At 39.1% G+C, this 26087-nt stretch overlaps 1 protein-coding gene across 1 annotated transcript in view; it reads right to left on the bottom strand.

Annotated features, from left to right (window-relative positions):
• ARHGAP24 (Rho GTPase activating protein 24) overlaps positions 1-25372 on the bottom strand; it is a 422476-nt gene extending 397104 nt beyond the window's left edge. Inside the window, exon 1 of the mRNA XM_004590591.2 lies at positions 24877-25372. The gene's annotated coding sequence lies outside the window, so the exon portion shown is untranslated. The remainder of the gene's footprint in view (positions 1-24876) is intronic.
• Positions 25373-26087: the final 715 nt, after the last annotated feature.

The following is a 26087-nucleotide window of genomic DNA, read 5'->3' as shown; positions in this document are numbered from 1 at the left end:
GTAATAAAATTCACAACATAAAACATCTGATCATATCTTTGTCACTTTTGGAATAACATAACCCAGTCTCAGTTTCTCTCTCTCCCTCTCCCCCTCCCCCTTTCTCCCTTTCTCCATCTCTCCCTCTCTCCCTTTCTCCATCTCTCCCGTGCTAGTCCCAATTCTATCACTTCTGTTTTGTGAAAGAAAATTCTATATCTCTATTTTAGTAAGTACTTCCTATGGGATAGGAGCTGTGTGTTGTGCAAACCTGTGTCTGTGCACCCTAGTATTAACCTGCTTCTTGGAGATAACACTTGTTCTGTGGAAATTCAAATAAAACAATCTTATTGCCACCCACATAAGACAAAGGAAACATTTGGCGGGTGGAATTGTTCCACTTTAAATTTTGGCCATTCCAATCACTGAAAAAGACACAGAGAGGCCATTTATGAAACATTGCGAAAGTAATTACAGGGCTGTTCATTTGGCTTAACAGTTAAAGGTGTCCAAGACCTAAGTCAGAGGTGCAGGGTTTGACTTCCATGTCTGGCTTCTGACTCCAGCTTCCTTTTAATTACTCCTCTACAATCTTTCAGGCAGTGGTGGTGGCAAAAGCAGTTTCCCTGTCACCTATGTGGGAGGCTCAGATTGAGTTCCTGGCTCCTGGATTCAGCCTGTTCAAGTCCAGCTATGGTAAGCATTGGAGAGTGGACCACTGGATGAGAGTTTTCTTTCTCTGTCCATTTCTGCCTGCCTCTCTGCCTTTCAAATAAATTTTATTTTTGAAATAAAATTTAATTAATCAGTTTTTTTAAAATCAGAATTGTTAATGTTCACTACAGCTGAGAAAGAGATTAAAGAATTCTGATTTTCTAACAATTTCTGTCTTGGAGCAGGCATTGTGGCACATTCCGAAACTGCTGCTTGGGGTTCCCATATATTGTATTGGAGTGCCTTTTGCAGTCAGGGCTTCTCATCTGCTCCTCTTGTGGATACACCTGGAAGGCAGAAACTTACAACTTGAGTGGTGCCACCACATGGAAGACAAGATGGAGTTCTTGGCTCCTAGATGTTGCAGGCATTTGGGAACTTCACCTGCAGGTGTAAGATTTCTTTCTATTCAGCTGGCTGGATAACTTAACCAGATAAATAGATAGATGTGTTTAAATCTGAGTTCATCAAAATGAATTACAACTAGAAACTCAAATTGAAAATCCTGTTCCTCAGTGATACTAGTCCATTATAAACGCTCAGTAACTGAAACTACCATTCTGAACATCACTGACCTGAATGAATCCCTATCCATATTCCTTCTTCAGCAGTAATCTCTATAAAATAGCTTTGGTTTATTATATTCTGTCATTCAACAAATCCTTTCTTTAAGAGATGATAATGAATAATAGTTGCAGTAGCTAACACTAGAAGAATCAGCCATAGCCAAGAGTGTAGGCTAGTTGGGAAAATCTCTTAATTTGAACTTCTTCAAATGCTCTCCACTTTTTCTGGCTTCAGATGTTTAACTGAGTCACTGTACCAGACAAAAGTGGGAGCAAAAATTAAGGCATAAGAAGGCTTTATCGTCTTCTGAGTGTTTTGTTTTTTCATCAATAAAACACATGTGAGTGTTTGCTAATGACACTGTACATGTCTTCTGAATATCCCTGAAAGATTGCAATTTATTAATATTATATTTGAGAATAATATTACTGAATTCAAATACAATATTTGGTTATGAAACCATGGGCTTAGAATCCCACCAAGTGTACTAAGTTTAAGCTTAAATCAGTCATTTTAAAATTCATTTTAGCAATGTCCCCTTATAGAAATGTATGTTATTTTTTCCAATATTGCTTTGGTTCATGTTCCCACACTAAAATAATAGATTGGTCGTAAATTAGAAGTTATTCTGAATAAGGCCTGGTAAATAAAGAATTTTTTAAAAGACTGTTTTTAAAAATGAATAATCCATAGACTGAGATATGAGCAGCTTAACTGTGAATTTTCTTTGATTTCATGAATGATAGTACTTAAAGCAGTCAACTTATAAACCGTGTGAAGCAAATGGAAGAAAAATAACTATTTGACAACATTTGAAGACAATAATTGCCAATGACTTGTTTCCTACTCTTAGAGTTGCCTTTCACTTTCCTGGTAGTGCAGGTAAATGTGGACTAGTTATGAATATATATGATTTTATTTTTCAATAAAACACCATAGAGGATGGTTTAATTTTTAGTAGATATTCTTGAACTTCTTTGTACTAAAGTTTGTTTTCAGAAGTTCATTACAATGTGGATTCTGGAGACCCATCCCCCCAAATTCCTTATCTTCCGTGGATGATTCAGGACCTTGAGGCTGTCTCTACATGGAGGGGGGCTCTCTCCCTCTAAAGTCTTGACAGGATACAGGGCCCAAACACAAGCCTACAGTCACTCTGTCCCAGGGCTCTCTACCTTTCTACATCAAAACAACTGAATACCCCAGGAGGCAGGTCATGGTAACAATGAAACACAAGTCAGTTGGGCTGCCTTCTGTTTATTATTGAAGTAAAGTAGTGAGATGTGTCTGTCAATCTTGAGTGTAGCCTGATCCAGCTTACTGGGGCCAAGCCACGTGATGATTTGGTGTTGAGAGCCAATCCAGGTATCAGAGATGGCCATTATTCCACTGTGTCCTTAATTCCCCTGTGGTGGCTGTCTCTGGATGAGAGTCATTATGTTAGTCACCTTCGACATATTAATACTGATTCTTTGCAAGCAAGTATTTTGTGTCCTCACAAAAAATTTCCTTGTTTCTGTTACTAAGAAAAGAAACCTCTAGCCTGCCTCAAAACATATGAATTTATTTTACTTGGATAAAGAATTACACACTTTTCATTTATCAGCTTAATAATGAAAGGAACTTAGATATAACTACCTCTTGTATAATGCAGATTAGAAATGAAAACAACTGTGAAGGGAACTGGATGTTTGTGGAGACCCGAAGCTGGCAAAATGGTGGTGTGCCCAGAGGCAGTTTCAATGGACTAAGTGGAAAGTGAGGGACACAATGTTATATTCCTAATATAACAAGAAGGTATTGATTTTGCAGATACTCTGTTTTTCTTGTGAACAGTTAATAGAGTGAACAACCAGCTACTAATGCCTTTTACTTTTTTTTAAAGATTTATTTCCTTATTTGAAAGTTAGATATATGAAGAGGAGGAGAGACAGAAAGGAAGCTTTTCTGTCTATTGCTTCACTGCCCAAGCAGCCACAATGGCTGGAGCTGCGCCAATCTGAAGACAGGAGTCAGGGGCCTCTTCCAGGTCTCCCACGTGGGTGCATGGTCCCAAGGCTTTGGACTGTCCTCGATTACTTTCCCAGGTCACAGACTGGAAGCTGGATGGGAAACGGGGATGCTAGGATTAGAACTGGCACCCATATGGGATCTGGGCACTTGCAAGGCTAGGACTTTAGCCTCTAGGCTACTGTGCTGGGTCCAGCTTTTTGCTTTTGTGAAGTGATTTCAAAGTGACATATCCCATGTAATTAATCTTTACAGAATCTCTGAGAAATAAGTATTCTTTTTTATACGGTGAATACAGAGTCCACAAAAGTCATTCCTCCAACATTACACACATGACTGGCAGAGTGATAGCCTCCCAGAAGCATGCCAGTTAATCCTCTGGGTGAATCAGGCATGGATGGGCACATTGGGACTCAGTAACCACCATCGGTGACTAATGGGCTGAGGCTCCTCTGCTTGCCTCCTTCTGCTGATTAGTCACCACGTTTAGTCATCTGAGACCTTTCACATTTCTTGACCCCAGTTCTTCCTCTTTGTCAGCAGTGTCCAAATTCAGACTAGTCTCCGGGACATTAGTCACACATCTCTTAAAATTCTCCTCCTAACAGTGCTGCTTGGCACCTGTGTTCTCTGGGCCTGAAATGACTTCCTTCCTTTTTTGTCCACCTGTCTCCACATGACCTCCTTCTTCCTCCATACACAAATTTCATACCCATTTATTCAATCCACAAGAAGAATGGACATTGACCAAAAGTTATTTGAGTAAGTATCAATTTACCAAAAGATCTAATGCCTATAGAAAATAATTTGTAAAGTTCGCATGAAAATGTGGTGCTGTTTTTCTTTTTAATTGTTACAACTTAATATCTCTGGAAGCTGGTATTTGTGAATCTTCACAATATTGTCTGATCGTTTTTTATGGCTAAGTTGCTTAATTTTTTTGGTTGTGATTAAAACCTGTCTAATATGGCAATGACATGTATTTGTTTTGAAAAGGTGATCCATAAATCATTGAAAATATTAAACTCTTTATCAAAATTAGAAGAGAAAAGCAACTTCTTTAAGGCAATCATTCTTTGGTTCTGGTTATGAAAAGTAACCAGGTAAACATTCCCATCGTACAAAAGCTTCCTGCACAGCAGTCCACAGTAACTGTGATGGGTCTATTTCTGCTGCTTCTGGCCCTGTCACACGGTTGCCCTCACAAACTGTTCCTGCAGCGCAACTGTGCAGCCAGAAAGGCAATGCAATCGTGAGATTTCCTAAATTTCTGCAGGCAAAAGTTGCCAATGCCATGTCAATGACTTTCTCTGTAAGAAAACAACTGAGGTATCTTCCTTTTTGTGGTGTCTGGTAACATTTAAAAACACCCACTCATAAGCCAGAAAATTTTAAAAAAAAAAAAGGATTGGCTTTACATAAAAGAACACAGAACTTTGAAACCACTAAGTGTGACCAGGAGTGTGAATGCTTTCACTGAAAGAGTTCACTCTGCAATCTGTGACATGGAAGATAAAAGATCAAAATCTCGCCAGACTAACAGCAGTCTAACTGCTTGATGCATTCTCCAGAGCTCAGCAGCTATCAAATCAAGACAATGATATGTATACAATCTGTGTATTTCACAAGCAAAGAGAAACAGTGCTGATATTCAGAAATTATAAGGGGAGATGCCTGAGCACTAAGCTACTATTCTACCTATAAGATATTGTATCTGACATATTATTAAAGACATAATAACAGAACTTAAATTCCCCTTCTGTCTGATCATTTCCGATGAATATCAATACATTCTTTCCTACTCTACTGTTACTTGAGCTCCCTTCTTGGCATATCTTCTTTCTTCTTTTTGCTCTTCTTCAGTACATTCTCAGAAATACAGCAGCAAAAGAAATAAGTAGCAAGAGACTGCTTACACTCTGCAGTTTGCAGGTCTTTGTTTCAAAAACAAGTTTTGTTGGGTTTGAGTGTTACTTTAAGCTTAAGTTCTCTCCTAAGTTTTGGACTTTTTATAAAGTTTTATACTCAGTTACAAAATACAAAATTATAGACATATGTCAATATTAAATATTCTAAGAAAGTAAATAATATAGTATTTAAGCTTATAGATTTATTTTTTAATTATTTGAAAAAGAGCGAGAGAAGGAGGTATGCTCATTTCCCCTGCTGATTTACTCCTCACATGGCCTTACATGCCTTTTTAGCCTGGACCAAGAGCCAGGAATAAGGAATATAATGAGGTTTCCCATGTTGGTGGCAAGAACCTAATCACCTAAACCATCAATGCTACTTTTCACTGCCTACATTCGCAAGAAGCTGGATCCAAAACCAGCACTGAGAATTAAATACAGGCTCTGCTACTTAGTCTTTAAGATTCATCTTCTTTGAGCCCGGTGCTGTGGCCTAGCAGCTAAAGTCCTCGCCTTGAACACACCCTGGGATCCCATATGGGCGCCGGTTCTAATCCCGGCAGCTCCACTTCCTATCCAGCTCCCTGCTTGTGGCCTGGGAAAGCAGTCGAGGATGGCCCAAAGCCTTGGGACCCTGCACCCATGTGGGAGACCAGGAAGAAGCTCCTGGTTCCTGTCTTCGGATCGGCGTAGCACTGGTCGTTGCGCTCACTTGGGGAGTGAATCATCGGATGAAAGATCTTCCTCTCTGTCTCTCCTCCTCCTTGTATATCTGATTTTCCAATAAAATAAAAATAAAAATCTTAAAAAAAAAATTCATTATCTTTTTCACTTTATTCTCATATAAGAAGTTGAGCTCATATAGTTTTACCACTTTATAATACAAGAATAACTCCTCCTCCTCCTCTATATTGAGCACAAACTATATATATATTTTGGATACTCATGTATGCAGCATATCTAGAAAATGCAGACATGATGATGAGGTCCAAAGTAAGGCAGGATAAACAAGTCACACCAATAACATTTTACAAATGCTTACTGTGTTCCACACAGGCTTTTACAAGGACTGGGCCATTATAATCTCCTTCCAACTGTCCAGGAACCACACACAAAAGAAGCTAAAACTTTTGCTCTCCATTTTCAGAGGAAACTGAATCCAAGAAGGAGAAATCACTTTGACCAACAATCACATACCTAAGAAGATAATAAGTAGGAGTTGAGTTCTCAATCTAAATCGTAACTACTCTGAGCCATTGTAATATATAGTCTCCCAAAGTAGGGAAACAATGTAAAATACATATGATAGTAATTTGCTACATGAGGGAAGTATAAAAGTGCCACATTATCCCAGAAAATGTAAAAGAATTTATATGGATAATAGCAAAAGGAGTATCAGCTGTCCATCAATTCTGCCTGGCTACATGGTTTTCAGTAGTTACTGATGTTCGGTAGTTCTTCTGCCAACAAAGTCGGGCTAACAAACTAGAGCTCTGAACTTGTGTTGTATGATTTTTTAAAGAATATGTATTTATGTTTATCTGAAGGGCAGATTCACGGAGAGAAGGAGAGACAAAGAGAAAGATTTTCCATATGTCAATTCACTCCCAGAATGGTCACGGTGGCCAAAGCTGAATCGATCTGAAGCCAGGAGCCAGGACTCTCCTTCAGGTCTTGCACATGAATATAGGGTCTCAAGGGCTTGGGCCGTCCTCTGCTGCTTTCCCAGGCCATAATCAAGTACTTGGATAAGAAATGGAACAACCAGAACACAGAATGGTCCCAAATGGAATGCAGTTCTTGAAGGTAGAGGATTAGCTTGTTGAGCCATGGCACTGGCCCTTGTATGATGTTTTATTCTGTTTGTGTTTTTTGCCTTTCAAGACAGTAAAAACTATGAAATGTAACTACAATGAGAAACATATGTGTTATTTTTGAAATGTTCCCCTTTGCTTCTAAGAATTTTTATCAGATATTGCTTTAAAAAATAGTATTTTTAGTGATACCAGAAATGGGGAGTAAAACTACAAAACTGCAAATAATTTTGCAAGTCTACAATCTGGTTTAGCCATCACTGTGGAATTAAAACAAAAAACATACAAGGAGCATCAAGTTGACAAAGACACAGAACATTGACAATAAGAGTTACATAAGGAAGCTTGAAATAGTAGTATAAATAAGAATCTGTAACCAAAACAAAGTAATTGTTAGTTCCCATATGAGTTACAGATAAAGCTTTTTAAAAGTAGAATGCTATGTGGTTTCCATGCTGCTGTTTTACAATAAAACATGTCCAATAAAAATAAATAAATCTTAAAAAAAAGAAGGAATCCTCTACAGGATTTCTAATTATAAAATGGCAACTAGCAGCTTCCTGGTGGAGAAACATGGCAAGCTCACCCAAGGAACCGAAGTTAACATCTCTAGCAATTTGACGAACTCTGTTTAATAACTTAGCATGCTTCTCTGGCTTTGCATTTCTAAAAAGCTTTATGGGAGTGGGAGGAGGAAAGAGGAGTTAATAATTATTATTATGTAACTATCTGCTTGAGACTTTTAAGCAATTACAGTGGCTTGGGAAGCTTGAAAAGGAGCAGAAATAACCACTACATTTTTGAATAACCACTGCATAATTGAAGGGGATAGATGATCAGATAAGCATCTTGACTCACAAAAATGAAAATATCTAATGGGTCATAAGTAATTTAGAACTTACAGCAAACTGATATAACCCAATTCTAAGGCAATAGATAGCACAAGAAAGGGGGAGAGGAGAAAAGGAGACAAACTGAAAGAGACAGGAAAGAAAGTAGTTGGAGCAGATAGAAACTAGGCATTCAACTTCAAAGAGGAAAGGGCCTCTCACTTAGAATTAGAAGTAAATGGGCTGTTGACGGGTCTCTAACTCACAGCTGTCACCTGCTTGGTATAGTTTCAAGTTCATTAGAATTCAGAATATGAAGCAGCTGAAACCTCCAAGGGAGCCTCAGGCTAATTCTGTGAGAGCATCGCAGACACCCAGAAGGTCCTCCACACAGAGCCAAGTCTCGGTCTCCTCTGTCAACAGTGTATGCTGAGAGATCTTTCCTTGGCCAAGAGAAAGGGCAAAGCTTCGATTAGAGAAAGCACCGATTCCAAAGCCCCAGCATGCTCTAAGTTCGCACCCAACCTCTCCTTTGAGCCTGTTTTCCACACAGTCATGGGAGTGTGAACAGGCCCTGGGGTCCTGGTGCTTCCGAGCTGAAACACCTAGCTCAATTATTTATCAGAAACCAATGAACACATTGTCACAAAGCGGTATGTGGCAATTCATGGTCTGAGAGACTACTTTTCTGTCACTTAATATTGTAATCGTAATTCTGAAATTGATATTAAAATCAAACACAAAAATTAGCAAAGAAAATGAGACAGAACAAAACTATCATTTTCTTGAGGATTTATGTTAAATGGAACAATATCACCCTTATCATCAATGAACTATAAAACAACTATAATCTAAACTCAGTCATTAATTATTAAAAAATTATCAATTTCAAATTAGTCTAAAAAAGTATTATTTTCATGTGATAGATTACAAGACACTCAATAACTTATATGACTTAGTCAAAACTTCCAAAAGAATAAAGCAAGAGAATAAAATTTGATCCACCTAGGGTACCAAGTTTTGTAATAATCTTTGCAAACATCAGGTGGAAAAAAAATCAGTGTTATTTGAATAGCAGGTTGATTAAACAACCCTATTAACAGAAGGAAAATAGGAGATTGCAGGAAAGACGGATACTTATTTTAAACTAAAAAAGGAAAAGTTTAAAACTCTGAGATTCTTCAAATCATTCTGGGCAGTCTCTCAAGTGAACAACATCCTGAATAATGTGTACATTCATCAAGAATTTTTTAATACTACATCCTATAAGCTCTTTTTAGGAAAACAAAAAAGTTTCAAATAAGCTATACAACATTAATTACCATAAGGAGTCTAGATTCAGAGCTCTGCCTTAGGTTAATGTGACATTCCAAAGCAGCTGGGACTGCCGGATTAATAACCTCTCAAAAGCTTCCCAACAAATGTTTATGGCCGTCTATTTTCCCACAGTTTTTAACAGTCAGGAAGTTATGGTGCTTCATTTCCTTTTATTAACAAAATTATAGTTTCCCCCAAAGAGACAGGTAGACATCCTTTTAAGTGAACATACTCTAAAGAGAATTGTGGGGAAATTTAAAGATGGAATGCCAGGAAATTGGCAGATACAATAACTAGCAATTCAAGAAAATGTAGTTTTATTTCAAATCAGCATTCACAATTAAGGTAAAAATTGAATCTGGTATCAGAGCCCTCTCTAAGCTACTTTCGAATCAATAAGTACAGCCATAATTATTCCAGTTTCAATTTATGGGTCAACATTGGCATCAGAGATCAATCTCCAATCTCTTAACCCATTACTGTTCTGTTCCCTGTCAGCTTTGACAAACAACATCACCAACCACATGTCAGCATATCATAGACTTACATGAAATGTAACCAGTAATTCCATCACATTCCACCTTACCATGATACGCAGATTTACTTTCTGCTTTGCCTCTTCTCTCCCTCCAGTTCCCCACCATTTCCACTCCCCGCAGGGTCATATTAATATGACCTTTCTACATCCCTTACTCTTTCTGAATTATTTTAGTGTCTCATTTTTGTAACACAGCTCAAAAATGATATCATACACTAATAGCTTGTCATATTCACAAAATAGTTTAGCATGACTTTTATTTTAGTTAATGGCCAGTTCTAAGAGGTTGCATACTATTTATTACATCAAACTAACAGAAAAGAGTAGCAAGAGATGCACTGCTATTATGACCACAATTTATTTGGTTAGAGTATTATTTGCTGCACACATAAGTACTAACCATCACGAGTCACTGGTGTCCTATTCTTGCCTGAAAAACAGTCCCAGGTGTGACACAAAAAAGCCATTAGTAAATGTCTGATGGAAGCATAAGCACTTAGTGTCCTCTCTATGGAGACACAGAACTAACCCCATGGTTCTGAGACAATATCCTACATTCTTCACAGCTGTCTGCCAAGGTATGTGGGACAGCCTGCTCTACCCCTCACAGCTTGGCTGCAGAAAGGGCTCACCTGGAGCCAGAGCAAGGGGCTGTCTCACCCAGCTGACCCATGGACACATACAGCCAAAGCCTTTTTCTTGCCCTGTTTCAGGAAGCAATCAGTCTGCATCTTCAAACCCCAGTCCCAGATGCCTCCAAGGCAAGGGAAGGATACTGCCTGGAATGCTCTACAAATGAAACAGTCCGGGATGAGAGGGCAAACAGAGCATCCAAGCATTGCATAGAAAGAACTCCCTGTGTTGAAGATTTACACAATTGCTGAAAACTCAGTCTTCTCCCTCCATCCTCCATTCCCTCACATCTTCAATACTTACTGGACTGGCTCAGAGACTAACTGGTTAGTTAGTCTAGTTAGTTAGTTTCATACATATATATATATATACATATATATTTGTTTTATTTTGTGTGCTTTTTATTAGTATTATTTATGTAAATTGGACCACTTAAACATTTGTTAAGTAAGGACATAAATGAATGGGCCCGGCGGCGTGGCCTAGCGGCTAAAGTCCTCGCCTTGAAAGCCCCGGGATCCCATATGGGCGCCGGTTCTAATCCCAGCAGCTCCACTTCCCATCCAGCTCCCTGCTGGTGGCCTGGGAAAGCAGTCGAGGACTGCCCAAAGCTTTGGGACCCTACACCCGCGTGGGAGACCCAGAAGAGGTTCCTGGTTCCCGGCATCAGATCAGCGCGCATCGGCCCGTTGCGGCTCACTTGGGGAGTGAAACATCGGATGGAAGGTCTTCCTCTCTATCTCTCCTCCTCTCTGTATATCCGGCTTTCCAATGACAATAAAAAATCTTTAAAAAAAAATGAATAGCCTATGATACATTCTCATAATAATTAAAACGAATTCTCAGGGATAAAAAAAATCAAAACATGGAGAAATGTTTAGGTTGATAATTAAAATGGATATGAAGCTATAAATCTGGTATGTGATCAAATATATATCTTTGGAGAAAAAAGAAGCTGAACTGTGAATTTTTGGTTAGTTTTGCTTTGCCCTTAAAATTTTTTATTATTATTATTTTTCCCATGCTACAATTTCCCACATTTTTAGTGGAATGGCAGACTTACAGAGAGAAGACTTACAGGTTAAAGATCTTCCATCCACTGGTTAACTCCCCAAATGAGTGCATTGGGCAGAGCTGAGCTGATCCAAAGCCAGGAATCAGGAGCTTCTTCTTGGTCTCCCACATGGGTGCATTGCCCCAAGGCCTTGAGCAATGCTCAACTGCTTTCCCAGCAACAAGCAGGGAGTTGGATGGGGAGTGGAGCAGGGACATGAACCCATGTTCACAAGAAGCTGGTGCTTGAAGACAGAGGATTAGTCTATTAAGCCATCATTTCGGCCCTGGTAAATGGAATTTCTTATTATGGATAGCAAATGTATGCATTTAATACTTCAGTCACAGCATTTAGTGGAACACCAGAAATGCTTAGTTATACTGAATGCAAATGACTGAAGACTTCTAACTTCATTATCCATTTTCTCAGTAAAGGTGATTTTGGCCTTGGGGGATGGAAAACTCGTTTGTAATAAGAAATCATCATTTATTGTGGAGGATGAAAGTGTTCTTGATTCATGGGCTCCGAAGACCAGTAGCTTCCAACTATTTTGAAGAAATGAAAATAAAAACAAAAACATCAAAACACTTGGGTTGCAGCAAACCCAGTGCATCTTATGTGACCCCTTGAAAATGCTCTAGGTAATGTTTTTTTTTTTTAACAAATCAGCTATTATATTTCTTGATTTTCAACATTAGGAGTTCTCAAAATGCCAAACTCGTCCCCTCCAGGGAGTTTACAATTTTTGTTTTATTACATAATCAGAACTTTCACCCAAAAAGCAATGCAGCAAAACATAAAGTGAAAATATTAAATTCACTTTTGAATGTGGGTTGAACTCAGTACAAGTCGGCACAGCAGTTTTCTAGACCAAAAGAACCAATGTTACATTTAGAAGCAGTTGACTGAATAAGAAATAATCTATGCTGGTTTTTTTGTTTATTTTATTTCATTTTATGACACAGTTTCATAGGTTCTGGGATTCCCCCAACCCCCCCAAGCACTCCCCCCATGGTGGGTTCCTCCACCTTGTTGCAGTATTACAGTTCAAATCATGATTCTTTAATTGCAAGCATGTACCATGCAGAGTCTGGCACCTTACTGTCCAGATAAATTCAATAGTTTCTTGGGGAGACCATCTCTGGTTGGAAAGCACAGCTGGCAGAATATCATCCATAATGTTGTAAATTGTTGTTGATATCTAGGTAATGTTTTATACTTCCTGACATGTAAACTTTCCTCACCCCGAATGCCAGATTTCTTAAAAATCCTAAAGGGAAAATCACACTATAGTAACTCCTGAAGTAGATGCTTAAGGCCAAATGTGAGTTCCTTTCAATAAGTGCATAAAAAATGTATGGAAGAGTTCCACTGAGAGATCCCTAAAAACAAGTAAAATTTGTTGATAAATCAAGGTTAAGAGTGGTAACACATAAAGCTGCTAACTGCAGTGCTGGCATCCAAATGAACACCACTTTGTGTCCTTTCTGATCTAGCTACATGTTAGTATGTCTAGGACTGCAACAGAGGGTGGCAATTGTCTTGGGACCTGGGAGACCCAAAAGAAGCACCTTGCCTCTGACGGGGCAGTCCAGTTCTGGCTGTTGGCTCCACTTGAGGAGTGAATCAATGGATGAGGATATTTCCCTTCTTCTGTCCCTCTTTCTCTGCATCTTTCTGTCTGAAGCACTAAATTTAAAAGGAATAAATAAATATAAAAGAAATTGAGATCAACAGGGCTACAATTAGGGTATTTTTTGATTGTCAAATGAAGCCTTCAGAAAAAAATGTTTTGTTTTGTTTTGTTTTGTTTTGTTTTGTTTTGTTTTGTTTTGTTTTTTGGTTGTTTAATTCTCCAGAAGAAGAAAGAACTGTTAAATTCTTTTCTGAGTCTCACCGAATGGTAGTGATGACCACGCTAACAAATCAGGTAGCTACAAAGTACCAAGCACGCTATGAGATGTTTTTGCTTATATTACTTTTAACTCTAGAAGCAACTGGAATTAGCAGTTCAAGAAGCAATCTATATGATCCTCCATCCAAATATTATTACTGTTTTAATTGAATCTTCAGGATCAGCTATTGGTAAAGAATGTTTCCCAATTTAATATAGCAAGCAAGGGACACCAACTTGGAAACAAAGGCATATTTGCTTTGGATTCAGGGATCATGTAATTTTTACTATGTTTCCTTCTTGTGTGCTTTTCAATATAAAAATTAGAATAATAATCTGCATGTTTCTTGGGTTGATAAATAACTGATCCTAGTCTCAATAACATTCTGTTATATGTCTTATTGATGATAGAATAAAAATAAATAAAAAATAGCAACAACAACAAAAATCACCCATGCTTTTTCACATTTTTGTCTTCTCAGTGATATCAGCTATACCATCAACCTGCAGCTAATGAAAACTGGCCCTTAGGCACATGAAATCTGATGCAGAAGGCCACACTAACTTGATCACGATAAATGTGTTTCCTAAAGCCTCAAAGAAACCACAAAACTATTCCTTCAAGCTCTGCCAAAAGTACACATAAAGCCACATTCTTATAAAAATTGCCCAGAAATTATCACTTGACCACACAGACATTTCAATGCTGAAACAACCTTAAATCAGAAGCTAAAGTCTGAAAGAAAACATACACACCAACTATAAGCTAAAGACAACCATAGTGCTACCACATGCAACATAGTTATGAGAAATGCGATAGCACATGGTCTCTCTAAAATAATAGCATACAGTTGATAAAGATCCTAAGCATATTGTTTCCTTTGATGATAAAAAAGACTCAGTATATAAACTAATTTGATTTTCATTTTACCAAAATATTTTCTTGAAGCGTTAGCATTATTATTGCATTAAGTGGGTTGTTAACCTGTTCATTCTTTGTTTCATAAAATGTTGGGTATTTAAACTAAATTTTTAATTTAATTCTTAATTTTACAACTGTTTAGGCATCTGGACTATCATCCTAGAATTTCTTGAATTGAATAGTTCAGATACTGAGAGCTATGCACAAAGAATGCTGGTTTTATATTCGAGTTCTAGGTGAAAGCTCAGAATCTACTCAATGTGCTTCCACATGTTAACTAATACCCATCACTATGCATTGGAAGTAATATAAAAAAGTGAAGAGAAACAAATGCACAAATTTAGAGTTACAAATACATTGGACAGTACTGAGGAGATAGCTAGAATCTTCTTTTTTTTTACGATTTATTTTGTTTATGGAAAGGCAGATTTACAGAGTAGAGAGAGAGGAAGATCTTCCATTCACTGGTTCTCTCCCCAAGTGACTGCAACAGCAGGTGCTGAGCTGATCCAAAAGCAGGAGCCCGGAGCTTCCTGCAGATCCCTCAAGTGGGTATATGAACCCAAGGCTTTGGGCTGTCCTCGACTGCTCTCCCAGGCCACAAGCTGGGAGATGAATGGGAAGTGGAGTAGCCTGGATTAGAACCAGTGCCCATATGGGATCCTGGCGCGTTCAAGGCAATTACTTCAGCCACTAGGCTACTATGCCGGGTCTGGATAGCTAGAATCTTTTTTTAAATATATTTTTTTATTTTGAATTTTTGAATTATGTGGTACAATTTCACATAGACTTGGATTCCCCCCACCAAACTCCCACCCCCTGACAGATTTTCCCCATTTTACTACTTCATAAGGAATCATAATTCCATCAGTCTCTTATTTAAGTGTACCCAACATTGCTACAGACAATGTCAGGCAGTCAATATAATATCAACAAGCACTTTCCCCCAGTCTGGAGTACTGTATTTGGAAGTGTTCCTTAGCATATAGTACAATCATTGGAGGCCCTGCTAAAACATAAGGGTTGGTCCCTAACAGGACCCAGTAAATTTTTTTTATAAGGCAAAACTGAGCTCTTGGTCCTGGCACCACACTTATTAACTATTGTCTCAGAGTTTTCTAAAACACAATTTCTACACTGTTATCAATAATAATAAGCATGTCATTTACTTCCACCCGGTATGCAGGATGGGTACACATATACACACATACAAAAATGAAATGGACACCACAGTTTCCTTTCATTGCACATCATGAGGCTGGATATTTTTCTATTCCAGTCTATTTCACCATATTGTATACCATTTCACTCAGAAAGAAATTGTGGTCTTGAACCACTAGTGGATGTAATAGCCAATGGTAGATAAAGATCTACAGTTTTAAAAACACATTGCTCAGGACCACCCCATTTGTCATTTAACTGAGCCATAACAACTACTGAGTTTTATTGATATTTATCAGGTGCCAGACATCCTTCCAATCTTTTCCTATACGCTGTTCATGCTATAAATCAAAATCCTCCTTCCCTAAGAAACACTGGCTTTGAACAGATGATCGCAAGTGCTTATTTCATTTTTGTTTTCATCCTTTTTCATGCTTTCCCAAATAAATCAAACTTTGCTGTCACAGTTTAGCTTTCCCAAGTTGAGTCCATGTTGCCAAAACGAGGCTATACTTGCCAGGTTCTCCTTCCTCCACCTCCACCCACTGCTTACAGTGCCCTTGTGTCTTTTGTCCCCGTGTCTGAGCATTAAGTAATAGGTAAAGAACATCAGATATCCATGGTCTGTAGTCTTTAGGTTTGCTTCCCACAAGAAAAGTCCAGTTGAGCAAATCATTACACATTGATGCAGTTATTGGCCTGGTAGACAGTCTTTTCTCACAGGACACCCCAGTTAGTGCTATCAAGCATGCAATTGTACCATAAAATTAAAAATAATAAAAAAATTAAAAATTTTTTAATAAGATATGGGAATCAATATGGCGGAATAGGGTAAGGACACATTTAAACATAGAAACATTAGCCAATGTGAAGCAGAGAGGGCACATTCCAGGAAACATGAGAGGACAGAACAATAGCAGAGGGATACCTAGAGACTGACAGACACAGAAAAGCAGCGAAAACAACAGTGTGGTGTTGCAGTGACTGATACCACAGCAGCATTCAGCCAACAGCAATCTGAACTCCACCAGCAGCCAGAACTCCACCAGCAACCAGGTGGGAAGGAAGCTTCACTAGGAGCTAGGGAGGTGAACCCAGACAAAGACCTGTCCATCCTACTGGTCCGTTTGATTTGACCAGGAACAGAAACAGAGCGGCAGATCCCAGATGGGTAGTGAGGGAACAGGGTGGATTTCACAACCCAATGCGCCCCTCTAAAGCCAAATCGGGCACCATTATGTTTAAAGAGGAAAAGGTGAGGGAAAGAACTGAGCATACGCTGAGCTGGGAGTGAACTCATTTCTTACTCAGTGAACTGCAACAACGTGGCATCCTACAGGCTCCATCCAAGTCCTGTAGCCCTAAGAGCTGATGACCAGAGGATCAAGAACTCTAGTAGTGGTAAGTCAGGTGTCATTTTGTACACTGTGGCTAAAGCTTTAGGATTGCAGGGACAGCAGTGAACTGCGCATGTGCTGAGCTCGCGAGAACTCACTAAGTTCCGTGGATTGCATTGGTCCCACAGGAAAATAATACTGACTGTGGCACCGTACAGGTCAAAATAGGTCCATGTGGCACTCAAAACTAACAGCCCAACAGATTCCTGCAAGATTACCACCAGCAACAACCTAGCTATATAGGACACCTGGTGTCTCCCTAATTCTGGGATCTGCACCAACAGGAAGTGAGAGAAAGGTTGTACAGACAACAGTGGAGCCTCAGCACAGTGTCACAGGAGGTAGAGAGCAGTGAGCGATGAGCTAGGGCTATGGAGACCATGGTGGAAATCTAACAAAAGAACCCAGACCTGGAACTTGCTGGACGGAGTGGCACAACTGCCTGCAAACAAAGAGCCATGTACCAACTGCAATAAGTAAAATCAAACTGTAGACCTGTGGGCGGCACAGCTTAGAAACCTGCCCCAAGGAGAAGAATCTGCTAATGAGAAGTACAATGACCAAGAGTAAAAAAGGAGACAAAGGCACAATGAATATTACTGAAAACTCCCCTGCAAAAAAGCAAAATCCTATGCCAACCTCAGAGTTATCTCAGGAAATCATTGAGAAAATGGGAGACACAGAATTCAAAACATTTGTTATAAAGCTTCTTATCAACAATGAGAAGCATGTAAAGCAGGTGTTCAAGGCCTTCAAGGAATATGTCACCCTGGAAATAAATCAAATGAAAGCTGATACATTAGAAATGAAGAATACAATGTAGCAAATACAGCGTTATCGGTGCATTAAAAGTGGAACTTTTTAAAAAAGTACACTGTACCATAAAAGTACAGTGGAGAATATCTCCAAAATAGACTGAAACAAGCTGAAGAAAGAATCTCAGAATTGGAAGATATTTCTTGTCACCAGGGTAAAACAAGCAAAAAGCTGGAAGAAGAGCTGGATCGGGCCAAAGAAAGTACTCAAGAATTAAAAGACATTTTTTAAAGGCCTAATGCAAGCTTTATCGGAGTCCCAGAAAGTGCAGAAAGAGAAACTGGGATTAAAGGTGTATTCAATGAAAGAATAAGGAAAAATATCCCTAATTTGGAGAAAGAATTGAACAACAGCATGCAGGAGGGTCACAAAACTCCCAACAGGGTTGATCAAAAGTGATTTTCACAACACATGATAATTATGCTCTCTTCATTCGAACATAAGGAAAAGATCCTTAAATATGCACATGAAAAAATTATATAAAGGAATGCCAGTTAAACTCATAGGATACCTCTCACAGGAAACTCTACAGGTCAGAAGAGAATGGAGTGACATATTCCAGATTCTAAAATAAAAAAGTTGTCGGCCCAGAATAACATTCACAAAGCTTTCCTCTGTCTTTGAAAATGAAATAAAATTATTCAACAGTAAAGAAAAGTTAAAAGAATTTGCCTCGTCCAAACTTGCCCTACAAAGTATACTTCAAGATGTTCTCTTGACAAAAAGAAGAGGAATAGCACTCACCAAAACCAAAGGCAAATATAAAGAACATCCCAGTAAAATGACAACAGATGACCATGAACAACACACTGCTAAAATGACAGGACCAAATTATCACCTATTTGTATTAGCCCTGAATGTAAATTGTTTATGCTAGATCAAACATCATAGATTAGTAGACTGGATTAAAAAACAAAACCCATCTGTTGCCTACAGGAGACACATTTCACCAACAAAAATCAGTGGAAACTATATCTCATGGATTTTGATTTTTTTGTTGTTGTTAGTTTCATCTCTTCAAAGCACTTTCTTCTGATTAAATTCTTCAGTGACTCATAGATTATACAGTAGCATCATTTTCTTCAAGAAGGTTATTCATTTTCTTTTTCATTTCCTCAGCAACACTTTAGTCATTCAGTAGCTTGTTATTTAACTTCACAGTGTTGTTAATTTCTTTTTTTTTTTCTTCCTGTTGTTGATTTTGTTTTGAGGCTTTTCATTTAAGGGGATGTACAGTAACTGTGTAATGGAGACTATCATATCCAGATGTGAGGCTACAATGCAGTATGCATCTCTTTTTCTAGACTAAAGATGGACTTCCAATGAAACTTTTACTATATGACAATAAATGATGGAATCTCTGACATTGTCCATGCCAACAATAATGGACATATGACTGTGTATGAGGAACTATACTTCAGTAATGATATAGGGAAACTCGGGGGGCAGGTGAGATTGGGGAGGGTATAAGGGAAATCCCAGGGCCTATGGAACTGTATCATAAAATGATAATAATAATAAAAGATTTTTTAAAAGATGTGCTGGGGAAAAATAAATTAAAGCTACACAATAAATATATTAATATTTATCTAAATATCTAACAGAGTTATAACAAAATACAAGTGGAGGTAATTCAATTTATTTTTCCATAAGCCACTTAGTTAAACTCAATTAAAAGGGCTGGGTTTTATCAGTGCATTAAAGTAGAGCTAAAAGAATGCAAAACTTGTCATAAAAAGACCTGAATGAAGGTAGACTTAAGCATCAAATTTCTGAGCTTCTTGTGTAATAGGCAAAAGTATGAGAAACATGTTGTTTTCTTAGCTTCCACGCTTTTAACAAAGCAAATACTAATACTTAATCAGAAAATAGAGCTTTTGAAATCCCAGCCAGCAAAATGAAAGATGGATCTGTTGTGGAGACCTTTACATAAAGGTTTTTGAAATATACAACATAAACTGTCAAGATAATTTCATGCAGTCCATGAAACTATTATCTTAGTTATATTTGCTAACAGTAAAAAAAAACAGAGCAGAACAAAAAAACTAGAGTATCTTGCTAAAGCATAATATAACAGAGACATTTAAGCAAAAAGCACCACAATGGGATTAGAATAGATAATTTTCTGGTCATAGAATTTGATATAGATGGAAAATCTGAATACTTTGCAGAAGGTACTGATCGGACTATTACTATTACATATCAATGCTTCTTCTTCCAGTCGCAGTATCCAGAGCTGCTGAATAAAGAGTTACTTGATCATGAAGTCTTCAGATAGTACCTGAAATAAAAGTATTATGCATTCCCGGTGGAAATATTATCCAGCAATAAACAGCAAAGTGCCAAAGATAACACTGCTCTGGAAATGAAGTGAGCCTATTTGTATTTTGACCCAAATGGAGTGTAATCCCTTTTGTTCATGCTGGATAGCAGAAATAACTATAGACAAAGACATATTTTAAAGAAGAAACTTTGTTATCCTGCTCAACTAATCATCGTGGGAAGAAACTTCATAAAGCTTGTACAGAATGGAATTAAAAAGATCCCTTTGGTGGAAAAATTCTGAAATTGAAGCACAGATTGTTCAATATAGGCATTTTTCCATGAACTGTTTGAATACTTCTCTAAGAATGGATTTCAGAACATTTTTCCACATTGTGGAATAGTGGGTTAAGTTGTCACCTACAATGCCAGCATCACATATGGACACTGATTTGAGTCCCACCTGCTGCACTTATGACCTAGCTCCCAATATCAATTCAGCTCCCTGTTACTGATCCAAGCAATTCAAATCCAGGTACACAAGCACGTTGAGCCCTGCCACCCACAAGGACATCTGGATGAATCTCCTGGTTCCTGTGATCTGAATGACCCAGACACTACTGTCACAGACACTTGGAAAGTGATGTAGCAGGTCAGAGACTCTCTCCCCCTCTCTCTGTCTCCCAATCTTCCCTCTCCTTCTGTCTCTCTCTCTCTCTTTCAGATGAATAAATCTCAAAAAATTACAACAAAACAAACTTATTTTATGTTTTAATTTACCACTTCATGAAGTTCCTTCATAATAATCAGTAACAAGAAATAAAGTGTACTTTTCAATTTCCTCCTCTTTATCCACTTCCACGTTCTCCCCTAATGCAATATGATTTCCCTCAAACAGTAAAACTTAAGAAAACTACTAATAGCTAAAAATACTTTTTTAATTTTGTTTGATGAATTAAGAATACTCTTTATTCCATAGGCAATATCTCCAAATATAATATCATTATTAGCCATCACAGTCAAATCCAGGACCTCCCATTGGGACTTGATTGGTTATAGATTTGATAAAGTGCACTACAAAGTGCAATTGTAGAAAACAAATGTGTGCTAAAAATGTTTTGGTTATCTCCAGGTTAGAATGCATTTTTTGATTTCCAAAAGAAAATGATGACTCCATCAACTCCAGATACCTGTCCATAGAGGAGTGGTTAAAGAAACTGCAGTAGATCTACTTCACGAATACTAACTAGCCATTAAAAAGAATGAAATTCTACCCTTTATCACCAAATGGTCCCAACTAAAGACCATTATTCTGAGTGAAATAAGTCAATCCCAAAAGGACAAATACCATTTATTCTCTGATATAAGGCAACCTTCGTGTATGTTATAAGATCAATGGATATTTCAATACTGTTTTTGCTACAGTCCCCATGAGTTTTGCTGTTTTTGTTTTTATTTTCATTTCTTCAAAATTTTTTCTTTTCCCTTATTAAATTCTTCACTGAGTCATATATCACACTGTAGCATAATTTTACTCAAGAAGCTTCTGTGTTTTCTTTGTCATTTCTTCATTGACACCTTGGTTATTCAGCAGCATGTCCACTTGACTCCATAGTGCTGTAAATCTTTTGTTTTATCTTTACTCCTGTTGTTAATTCTGTTTCAGGGCTTCTCAATTAAGGGAATGTATAGTGATTGTGTAATAGAGACTATCATATCCAATTGTGAAGATACAAAGCAGTATGCATTTCTATTTCCAAATCAAAAACGGACTCCCAATGATATTGTTGGATATATTTTGACAATAGGATGCTGGACTTTCTGCCATGGCCTGTACCGGCAATATCAGGACACACTTAAATAACAGAATGATGGACTTATGACTGCTTATGAAGTATTATACTATTATAATGATATGGGGGAAAAATATGTTGGGGGAGGAAATTTGGGGGAGGTGATAGGAGAAATCCCAGAACTGATGGAATTGTATCATAAAACTAAAAATAAAACAGAAGAGAAAAAATATTATTCAAATCCTGTTAAAACTCACCATGACAGCCAACACAATAAAACGACCAATTCTTCCTGTATGGAATTGGTTAAATTTTCCCACAGAAAGTTCCATCTTAAGTGGGACACCAAGAGTCAACTGGGACTTTCCAGGCAGTGGGCATTCCAGATGAGTGAAGCCATGAATAAGTGTTGAGAAGTGTGATCAGTGAGCAGTCCCTGAACAGGAAGAGGAAGCTCTAAGGAGTTCAAAGTGAGCACTGTAGATCTCTGGGATTCAAGAAAAGTTTTAGAACAAAGGGTTTATACAACCCCGTCTGGACTTCATAAAGATCAATTGTAGCATTTCACAGCAGAGGATAGACACTGCTTGAAAACACACATGGGCACAATAATCTCTGAAAACAAAATCTTCAACTCGTCATCACAATAATGCCTCCATTTCCATGTGATTTTACTTAGCTGATGAAACCTTGTAAAGTTACAGTTCACATAGTCAAGAAAGATGGTTACAATTGTGAGACTCAAGATGAGTCTGTAGCTGTCACATGAGGACCATTAATTTAAGGGCTAAATTGATCACTCACAATTTTATTTTTCAATAGCTTTCTCCATTTGGAAAAAAAAAAAAAAAACAATGCTTTAGCCATAACCATCGGGGAACAAAACAGCCTTTATTGTATACCCTCTTATGCCTTTTTTTTCCTCCAACTTGAACACCTCTGCTTCTTGTTATTGTCTGCCTCTGCACCTGCATGTGACCAATTGAGTCACTAGGCTCCATCTCCTTCACCTTGTTTGTCCTCAACACCCACTTACTTTCAACACAACTCGCACATAGCATGAAATAAGGCATCAGCATGACACAAGCTCAATTCATAGAGGGCGCCCTCTTCAGGAAAAGAACTGCAGGAAACCAAGACACTATAGCAGCATACATACAAGAATAAAAACCAAAATGTACAGTTGAAACTTTGTTGCCACATTTCCTCTTTCAACCCTGGAAAGTCAACAAGGATACTAACACTGCCAGAAAGAAAAGAGTTTGATGGGCCAGTAGGTCACTGTGAAACTGTTCAGGGCACTGCTGTTCAACACTTCTTGTCACTGGCTGAGACAGCAAAGCAATCAGATGCAAGCTTCTCATGACCACCTGCTGCACATTCCTCACCCTTCCCCCAACCCCCGCCAGAGTCCAAGATCCCACAGTAAATAAAACCAGAATCCATGGAAGCCCTGAGACCATCCATTGGCCACTACCATCTCAAACAGAACATCTGAGGAGGTCACTGAGGAACGCTGCCAAGAACACTCTTATATTTAAATCTATGTTCCTGTCAGGATGGGTGCATTCCGAGAATAATTTCTTCAGCAGCAGAGTTTTTCCTCTGGAGAAACCAATTCTTTCCCACTGGCTGTCAGGGTCTGTATTAAACAAACAGTTCAGATTCATGGTATGCATAGCCCAAAAGAAGACCTCCAATCCAAACTCTGAGAGAAAATAACAAAGTATAATAAGAGATAAATGACAGTCAAGGACAGACTTTCAACAGATTTCCACAGGCAGAAGGAATCCCGGGGTCTCTTCTCTTTTATTCCTTAAATTGTGTAGTCCTACCACATGCCTCCCACTCATTTCCAGATTTGAAAAATCTGCATCCTGTATCCTGTATTCCCACTTAAAGGCCCCACTGCCAAGAACATTTCTCCTGTGAGCAGTAGAATGACATTATTGAGTTTCAAGTTTTGTCAATATCCAGTCTGCAGCTCAGCCAAGGCTCTGAAGACAACAGACCTGCTATCTGAAGACCAGGCAGCTCAGCAAGATAAAACAGGGAGCTTCTAGACTCTCTTACAAGTTAAAATACCCCAAAGAAAAATGAAGGGTCAAGAAATTTAAAACGGGGAGTGAGCTTATGACAAGTTTAATGTAGCTTAACACTTATGTGTCACCTTTTTCCAATACATTAATGCGATGTGTTTTATGTTTTCCACTGCCCAGGTCAATACTCACACTAACACGCCTGTCTGCCCTTGGTCCAGGGTTCTAGTTAGAATCTGGGACCAGTTCCCTTGTGGTTAATCTGTCCATATTCTTCCCCCTAATTGAGTAAAGCTTTTAAACCCTATTGTAAATATCCTCAGGTCTCAATTAATTTGTCTTAAACAAGTAGACGCACTAACACATATTGCTTTACCTATAGGAAAGCAAGCCCTTTCAACTTTTATGTTGCAAATACCCACCTTTATTTAGTTATATTCTTTTTCTAGAAGCACATGAAATATTGATGGCTTGGAAGACCATGAAAATAAGTAGCATAAAATACGACAGGGACAAAAATGTTTGGAGATGATAGCTGAAATGCTTTAAAATAGATATTGACAGCAAGACATTTTGGGCTTTCTGATACAGTTGATAGTGAAAACTCAGTATCTCAAAGGAATTCAGAGAAATATTATACGCCTTCTATTTGGGGACCTAAACAGGATATGCCATCTGAAGTATTTTTAATCAGAACATATTACATGTTTATCCTTAAACTAGATACTTTCTCAAAATGTTGCTCTTTTTCTTAAAAATATTTTTTTTCTTCATATACATATGAAGAACGTTTGTAACAGCTTTAAAAGCTTGAAAGACTTAAAAGATTTCCCCAACACTTGAGTACACACACACACACACACAAATGCTTATTCTAAAAACCTCTGTATGTTTGTCATCTAGAAAGTTCTTTAAAGATACTAGAGGAAACAAATTGGGAGGGAGAGAGGAAACTGTGTTGCATCAAGACTTTTCAATAATCTCAGCTGTTTTTTAATGTCAGAAACGCAAGCAGCTTGCTGTGTTTCCAACCACGCTTGAGCTCGCAGACACACACACACACACACACACACACACGTATGCACACACGCTGCACCGGCCCAGGATTCCTACGAGCCTAGCTTGCCCCCAGCAACCTTCTCCCCTGGCGCAAAGCTACTGCACGCCACCCTTCGCCACTGTTCAGCGCTCAGTGCTCGTCCCAACCCCGCAGCCTCAACACTTACCCTGTCGCCAGTGCACCCCGACCACGGGACAGCAGCTGCTCCGAAGGACAAGGCTCTGGGCACCAGCCCAGAGAAGAGGAAGAGAAACCGGGGCGCACGGCTCTTTCACTTCTCACCAACAGGGCAAGTACTGAGCTCCATTCACTCCGTTGCCCCGCAGCGGCGCCGGATTTGGAGGAAGCAGACTGCTGCGGCCCGGAGAGCTGTGGAGGCCCAGGAAAGTCAGGGGTTGGGAGAATGCTTCCCTCAGTCCCCCGCACCTAGCTCTTTGCGGGTCTCTGCTACAGTCTTGACAGCTCCCCTGTTCTCCACAGCCCTCGCTCGGAGCCCTGCGGGTTTGCACCAGGAGCTGGGCTGAGTTGCCACATACACTTGAGAAATGCGAGCAGTTGCGCAAAGAGTCGTCCCAGAAGTTAGAAAGAGTGATTGTGTGTGAATGTGTAAATATACAGTACAAGAGGCTGGGACAACTGAGGGAGGCCAACCCTCAGACACAGCCCGGTTTCAGGTTTCATTTGGCAACTGGCAGCTTCAGAAGACTCAGCCGCACTACCAGGGAGGCAGGCAGGAGCCCCGCCCTCCCCACACCCGGGTTATCTCAGGCCCCAGGACCCTGCCACCGGGCGGCTGTCCCCCAGACTGCCAGCCACAACCGCGGAACCGCCCCTGCTCTGCTAGCTCCTCCTGAGCCGGCCTTCCCTAGTTTCATTTCAAGGGCAGCACAGATATGCCCTGCAGGTGCCAGGGGGTTGGGAAATGTGGGTCCCATGTCCTCAAAAACCTCTGCATCTCTTTAACAAAATCCTGTACAGTGGTCTCACCTACTCCTGTAAAATCTCATTTCTGCACTGAGGGCTTTCTGTGTCCTTGCACTACTATTCCTAGAAATGCCCCGTTGGACGCGTGATCTCTAGTTAGAACCTTAGAGAAATTCAAGCTGCATGGCTTCCTTAGCACGCGCTGGAGACACAAGGACACAGTAAAGAGTAGCTCTTGCTGATGTAGGCCCCCCCTTCCCATCACCACCAAAAGAGCTTTCAGTTCCAGGTCTTAACACTGCAGGTGACATGCTGTGCCAAGTTCAAAAGTTTTACAGAGTCCCCCCATTTCGACCATCACCAAACCCCAAATAAGTGTCCCCTTGAGGGGCCTCCAGTGATACAGTAGGACACTCCCAAGTTTAGATTTACAAACACTGCAAATGTTGAATC

Source organism: Ochotona princeps, chromosome 7 (assembly GCF_030435755.1).
Source record: "Ochotona princeps isolate mOchPri1 chromosome 7, mOchPri1.hap1, whole genome shotgun sequence".
Taxonomy (NCBI): domain Eukaryota; kingdom Metazoa; phylum Chordata; class Mammalia; order Lagomorpha; family Ochotonidae; genus Ochotona; species Ochotona princeps.
Note: the sequence above shows the minus strand (reverse complement) of the source record. Positions and strands in the feature narration are given on the sequence as shown.